Below are 7,647 nucleotides of genomic sequence, written 5' to 3' on the forward strand. Positions count from 1 at the left end.
GCATGTATTTTACAGCGCTTGTGAAAAAAGAGTTGTATTAGGTAGTTCAAACATTTGGAAGCGCATGTGTTTACAGCGCTGGTGAAAAAAGCGCTGTAAATGATACGCGAAAGCGCTTCATTTTACAGCGCTTTTATGACAAGCGTTGTAAACGCCTTATAACGTTATGCGCAAACGTTATATGACCTACAACAGCGCTTGTTTTACAGCGCTTGTGAACAAAAGCGCTGTAAAAGGCTCCGTTATTTTTAAAATATAATTACAACAGCGCTTGTGTTTAGCAAGCGCTGTAAAATGGGCGCTGTTAAATGTCATTTTTGGCGTAGTGTACATTATGGGTGTACACGATCTCAATGACATAATTTTAGGCAATTTATAAAGGTTTAGAGTTCGCTTTTTCCAAAAGGGTTCAAAAATATTGATATCAGATGAGGCACTCAATTAGAGGTATCTTTATATTTTGAAAATTTGTTATAATAGACATTTACGTTATGGTCTTTTTACTTGTAGATGTTTGCGAAATTGGATAACTTTAAGTTATCTCATGTTTATCGTGAAGACAATCAAGTAGCGAATATTCGTGATTTTAAAATTATTCGTGATTTTTCCTCCCTTATCTTATTAGTTATAAGAGTTTGACTGTTTTTTCTATGAGCTTTAAATTTTTGTTTCTTTTTGTTTTTTTGGGGTTTGACCCCTTCGTTGTTACCAAAAAAGTTTTCTATGCATTTACTTTTTATTTCTATATAAACAAAATATCTTCCTATTGACAATACATTAAATTTTTCTTCTTATATCAACAATATATTTAAATATTGGTAAACAGTCCACTAACTATAAGAGGCAATAGAAATCTAATTCATAATTAAGATACTTTAGAAAAAAAAATTATTAAGATGCTTAATCAGCAATCTTGAATTCAAAGAATTCAATCCAAACAATTATGTTAAATTTAATAATTGTCATTTTGTAATCAACGAATTCAATCAAAATAACTATTTTCGATTTATTTATAATTATATTAATATTAATATTCTAATCGATAGATATTATTTTTATATTTTGACATATACCCATGGGCATTAATTAAAATATCAATTACAATGAAATATCAATTACAATGAATCATAATTTTTTTACAAAATCAAAGTTATAAAATTCAGAGCTGATAAATTGTCGCATAACTAGTGAAGGTTTGACACTAAAGATGTCTTAGGGCATCAACCTAAAGGTTGTCTGATAAACATTGTCTCATCCAAAGTAAATGACATCAACTTGAAAGGTACCAAATACTGTTTCACTATTAAAAACAAATGAAGTCATATATAAGACGGAAAACACTACAATTAAGCAGCACCATTTCCCTTCTTCCTCTGTAACTTCTTCATGGAAAATTTCAGTTCCTTACCTTCGAGGATGTATCTACAGAAATAAAATAAAACAAAACCAGTATAAACAATAAAACAAATATGAAGTTCAACCCAAAATATTCTGAAACAAGCAAAATTATGCATACCCATGAATCCTGCCACATTGACCTGGACGAGATGAAATACAGGCCAGCAAACAACCACCACCAAACTGCTCTTCAATGTGGGAATCTAGTTGATGATCTTGAGAAAAAAGACATCCGATTTGAAAGAAGAGCCAACTACTGCACAATAGAATGCACGATAATTTAATTCACAAAATGATAAATTACAGTACCCTTAAAGGCAAACATGTTAGAATATGACTAGTGCTTACTTTTAATTTCAACATACTGTATACGATATATTTTCTTATATAAATATTTGAAAAGGCAGTCATTTCGAAACTAAATGAGATATCCAAAATAACAACACCTTCCACAAATATAAATGAAGCCATATACCATGGGACAATGTATATAAGTGTGTATAACAAGAAAGTTTCCAAAACTATCACCTCTGCAGAATCCTTCTTGGTTGCAGCTGATTTCTTTTTTCTACCAATTTCAACACCATAGTGATGTTTCTACCAATTTCAACACCATAGTGCTGAAGGTACCACTGCTTGAATGGTGCAGCATCAACCTGAACAATAGCACTCTTAACAAGAGTCTACGTTCGGATGAGCTCGTTATTTGAGGCATTGTAAACCATATCTAGAAGACGAGTCTTGCGAGTTACTGCTTCACTTCCCCATGAGAAGTTACCGGTATCCAATCTAAGTTCTCTCCACTTCACATTACCCCCTCGAACACGGATCCTTCTGATTGTCTTGTTGCTTGATAATTTAGTGCCTGCTAGCTGACGACTGAGCTGGTACCTATACAAAACCAGCACAAACATCATAAGCTTAAATAGTAATTTATTGGGATAAGTACAACATCACAAGAAGAAAACCAACACATCAGAAAATATTTATCATCATAAAAATTATGATCAATCAGTGCAAACAGAAAAATCACATTCATATTTCACATGAAAAAATAACAACTAGAAATTAGCATACTAATTTGTGTTCAACAACAGGTAAGATAGGATATCTATGTCAGTATTAACACCCTCAACAACTCTGTTAATTTAGTTTATTTGTTATAGAATAAATATCTTCTTCCCCTTAGTATACATCCTCTGTTAGTGATTTAATCGATATCCATCCTCAACAAAACAAAAAGATAACCTTCATACCCCAAAAACTTAGAAATATAAAAAAAATGATAATAATTTAAATAGAACAATTGAAACTATGGCATGAATAATTCAACAATTGCATAATAAGACTGACTCTAAGCAACCAAATCAGGTCAGATTGGTAAAAAAGAAAGACAAACTCATCCAGTTATCCAGGAAGCAGAATAAGAACAAACAATGAACCACATGCAACAAACAGATTTTGGTACTAAAGGAATTTAACGCGAATTACTTATTAATTAAGTTTACAAAACTATACTTGATTATAATTTGATTATAACTTTGAAAAGTGTTTAACCCTTGGTAGCTGGAGTTTTTCACTTTGTCATACTTACTACTAGGGAATCAGGGTCTACTACAAAACATACTTTTTCTGTCACCTAGATTCTTGCTACATTATCTACTCATATTTTCTACTCAATATATAACTGCCCCAAACCATCATAATATATTACTAGATAGCACAACAATAAATATTATCCAATAAAAGAAGCCATCAGAGACATGAACCAATGGCATCAAAGATGGCAGACTACTATTTTCATCTGCTAAACACTTGAAACAAATATTAAAAAAAAATCAAAATATACTCTTAACAATTTATTGAATTTCAAGAAAAGATGAAAGTGAAGCTCTTGTATGCTATAATAGAGGGTCAAGGATCTTTCCACCTTTCATGACTTCATTCTCTTGACTGGATCTATATTTGGATTTTCAAGGTGTAATTATTAGGGTTATTATAGCAATGTAGATAAGGGTGTTAACTAGTTGCTGGAAGGTTCACAAAATGCGTTAAAATATTTTTTAGGGTTTACATTTGTTTCTGTCTTTGTTCAGCTGATTGAAGCCTTTGATTCACAATACCTGCATGACGAGCTGTCACTCGTTGTTGTTGCTGCAATTCAATCATTTCTTGCATTAGCACACTTCTTTCCTTTTTCAATTTTTCTACCTCAATTTCAACTCCAGATTTCCCTGCAGCATTGGAAGAAGAAGAAGAAGTTCCAACATAGTTACCAACTTGTTGCGATTGAGACGACCTTCGCTTTTGAATGTTCTTCAGTAAATGCTTCTTTCCTTTCTGGAATCCTTCATTGAAAAACTCCCATTTGTCTATGTCGATCTTCCGGAATCCCTGAAGACATAAACACCAATTTATCTGAGAATCAATGAAGCAAAATTAGAAGTAACAAGAATAACAAGGCCAAAATCCAAAAGTTAAACCAAAATCAACAGATACAATACAATTCTAGCTGAATTGGAGAATGATATTTGTGAATCGAAAACCAAAATAAAGAAAAACAAGCCTATGATAAAATGAAGCAATTTACACAATACAAAACAAAACAAAAACACACCATTGAAACACAGAGTACTACCTTTGGAAGATGAAAAATCCCTTGAAAGGGAGAGCAAAAATTTGTCTCCTATGTTGTCAATTTCGAACAGTAGAAGTCTTTCAATGCTATAACAACAATGTAATCTATCAAGTAACAAACATTTGAACCCTGTGTGCCCACACGCTTATAACACAATATTGAGAAAAACTCAAATCCCAAGTTAAAAATAGATAGAGCTCAAAAAAGAGTTTATAGCGAGTGATACTCTCATTCCGTGAGAATGAGTTAAACTAAATATAAAACCTAAGATACAATTTCATTAGTTACAAATTACATTTACAAAGAGCACAAATATCCAACATACTACAAAATATGCAAACTTTACATACAATCAACAACAAAATGAGTAAAAAATTATTTACATTACCAATTGATACATCAAATTGTTCAATCAAAATATACAAAAAGAATCAAACAAGCACAACGGGAGAGAGGCAATTGCTCTATTTTGAATAAAATATAACCAAAAATGGATATCTGAAAAATTGTTGTATTACAAATTACAAATAATTACAAACTAAGAAAAATATTTAGTTACATTACAAAAAAATATAATAAGGAGCCGTTAAAGGCATTTTGTGAACCCTAATAAGGAGCCGTTAAAGCCATTACAACAAAACCATATACACTTTCAAAAAAAATACAACAAATATATGAAGGTTCAGATCACAAATACCCAGATGACAAATAATAAAATACTAAATCATAAAATAGAAATACTCGATCAGAGCCGTTATTACCTTGACTCCATAATATATCTCAATTTCGTGTTATAAAACAAAATTTTCAAATGAATTGAGAGTAAATTCAAAACAATAACATCATAGTGAACAAGCATCCATATAATATGTTGAATACTATATTAGAATGTAAATAAAATATATGGGCTGTAAGTATGTAAGTATTCTGGCCCGTTAGCATTACTGTAAATTAGGGTTATTTAATACCCTGTGTCTATATAAAGAGATTCCGCTGTGTAGTTGAAACACACGGGTTATTCTATATGTCTCTCAATACTCTTTATATTCAACATGGTATCTAGAGCCAACTGAGAGACAAACCCTAATCGTCAACTACCCGGTCGACCCACTGTCTCCGGTGAATATTTTTTTTCGGCGAACCGTGTTCTCAAACTCCGGTTTCCCCCTTCTGCCATTGATACGCTGATTCTTCAATTTTTTGTTCAGCCGTTCACGCTTTACCTTCGCTGCCGTTGCTGCCGTTACTGTTTCTGACGCGTTTTTTCGACGAACGACCACTCCATCAGCGCCGAACACCCCAGATCGGCCAAACCCTTCTGCCACGCCTTCAGAATCCTTCTCACGCGCCCGCACGCGCCCACACGCGCCACCTCACAGCCCGCGCGTGGATCTCACGCGCCGCCCACTGCCACCGCGCGTGACGGCGCGTCCGGCAGCCGTTCACAGTGATTCTTCTTCCACCGCACTCGCCTCGGCCTCCTGCTTCCATATCTGCCCTCAGTTTTCAGTTTTGAGTTACGGATATACGACTTCCAGTTCAAACAGCCCCTGGTTTTCCGGTTCCGACGCGTTTTCTGACAACCTTTGCTGACCATGGCATCTCAGTCTGACACAAAGAGTATCTTCGCCAACTACCTCACTTCTCCTCTCTCAGTTGAAAAACTGAATGGATCAAATTATGATAGTTGGGCTGCCGACATCAACCTTTGACTGCGTGGTCAAGGTTACGAGGATCATCTCCCCCAAAACCCTGAAAAGGTGAGTGTGACTGAAACATCCAAATGGAGCCAGATTGATGCTCAGTTGTGTAGGGTCATTAAGTCTACACTTCATCCAGATGTTAAACCGATTTTCCGTCCGCATCTCACGTGTGAATCGGTTTGGAGTCAAGCAAAGGCACTCTATACTAACGACACACAACGTCTCTATGGAGTTTGTCAGCGCTTGTTGAACATCATTACTCCGAAGTCACTCGATGGCTCTATTTCTACATATCTTGGCACTGTTCATAGTGCACTTCGTGACTTCAATGAGCTACTCCCTCCTGCTGCAAGTAATCCAGTTGAACAGAAGAAGGAGTTGGATCAACGCAGCACCTTCTTCATGCTGCTTGCACTTTATGGCCTACCCCAGGAGTACTCTGCAACTCGTGATCAAATTTTGGGGTCTGTTACTGTTCCGGATATGTCTACTACTTCAGCGATCCTCCTTCGCGTACCAGCAACACATCCAGTTGAGCAGTCTATTACTTCAGTTCCGGGTGACACTGCTGCTCTTGCATCTCAGGGACATAATCAGCAACGTTCTCGTGGAGGACCATCCAGCTCTAAGCCTCGTCCAAAATGTGAGCATAGTCATCGGTTTGGACACACTATTGATCGCTGGTGGAAATTGCATGGCAAACCTTCGCCTTCGATAAATGCAACTCAGCTTGATCCTGCTGCCACTGTTCAGACTACACCATCTCCACAAGGCTCCCCGGCAAACTATGAAGATTTTCTCCGATGGGTTCAGAGTCATCCAAACTCTAGTTCTCCTACTTCGGTTGCACACACTGGTAACTCATCTGTTTACCTCTCTCATTCATCTTCTCTCGGCCCTTGGGTTCTTGATTCTGGAGCGTCTGATCATGTTACTGGTAATAAAGGTCTCTTTACATCCCTTTCTACATCTGGTTTTTTACCTACTATAACTTCTGCCAATGGGACTCAAACCCGGTCTCAAGGAGTTGGCACTGTCCACATTCTCCCTTCTATCTCAGTTGCATCTGTTCTCTATGTACCTGGATGCGCCTTTAATGTACTTTCAGTTAGTCGATTGACTCGATCTCATAACTGTATTATTACGTTCACTAATGATAATGTTACCTGGCAGGACCAGAATTCGGGACAGACGATTGGCGTCGGATGTGAGTCACAAGGCCTCTATTACCTTTCTACAACATCCAAGACGTGCTCTGCCACAGAGTCCCCACATACTATCCATGCTCAGCTAGGACACCCAAGTCTTCCCAAACTACAAAAACTGGTGCCTAGTTTGTCTAAGTTATCTACTTTACATTGTGAGTCGTGGCAGTTAGGGAAACACTCCCGTAGTAACTTTCCCGATCGAGTCAATAAAAGAGTATCCTCTCCTTGTGCTTTAGGTCACTATGATGTTTGGGGTCCCTCTCGTACTGTGTCTACTTTAGAGTCTAAGTATTTTGTTACTTTTATTGATGACTATTCTCGTTGTACGTGGTTATGTTTAATGAGAAATAGAACTGAATTGTTTTCCATCTTTGAGCAATTTTATAAAGAAATTAAAACCCAATTTGGAGTTTCCATTCGTACCTTAAGAAGTGATAATGCTCGAGAATATTTGTCTCATCAATTTCAAAATTTTATGGCTTCCCACGGTATTTTACACCAAACCTCATGTCCTCATACACCTCAACAAAACGGGGTAGCCGAACGCAAAAATCGGCATCTCATTGAAACCACACGACCCATGCTTCTCCATGGCAATGTTCCATTCCGTTTTTGGGGGGATGCAGTCTTAACGGCGTGCTACCTTATTAACCGTATGCCATCTTCTGTCCTTGATGGCAATATCCCCCATTCGGTCCTC

The 7,647-nt window shown here is 36.5% G+C and overlaps 1 pseudogene; it reads right to left on the reverse strand.

Moving 5' to 3' along the window:
* Nucleotides 1-1,346: 1,346 nt before the first annotated feature.
* Nucleotides 1,347-4,268, reverse strand: LOC101507589 (small ribosomal subunit protein eS8y-like; annotated as a pseudogene).
* Nucleotides 4,269-7,647: the final 3,379 nt, after the last annotated feature.

Source organism: Cicer arietinum, chromosome 1 (genome assembly GCF_000331145.2).
Source record: "Cicer arietinum cultivar CDC Frontier isolate Library 1 chromosome 1, Cicar.CDCFrontier_v2.0, whole genome shotgun sequence".
NCBI classification, from domain to species: domain Eukaryota; kingdom Viridiplantae; phylum Streptophyta; class Magnoliopsida; order Fabales; family Fabaceae; genus Cicer; species Cicer arietinum.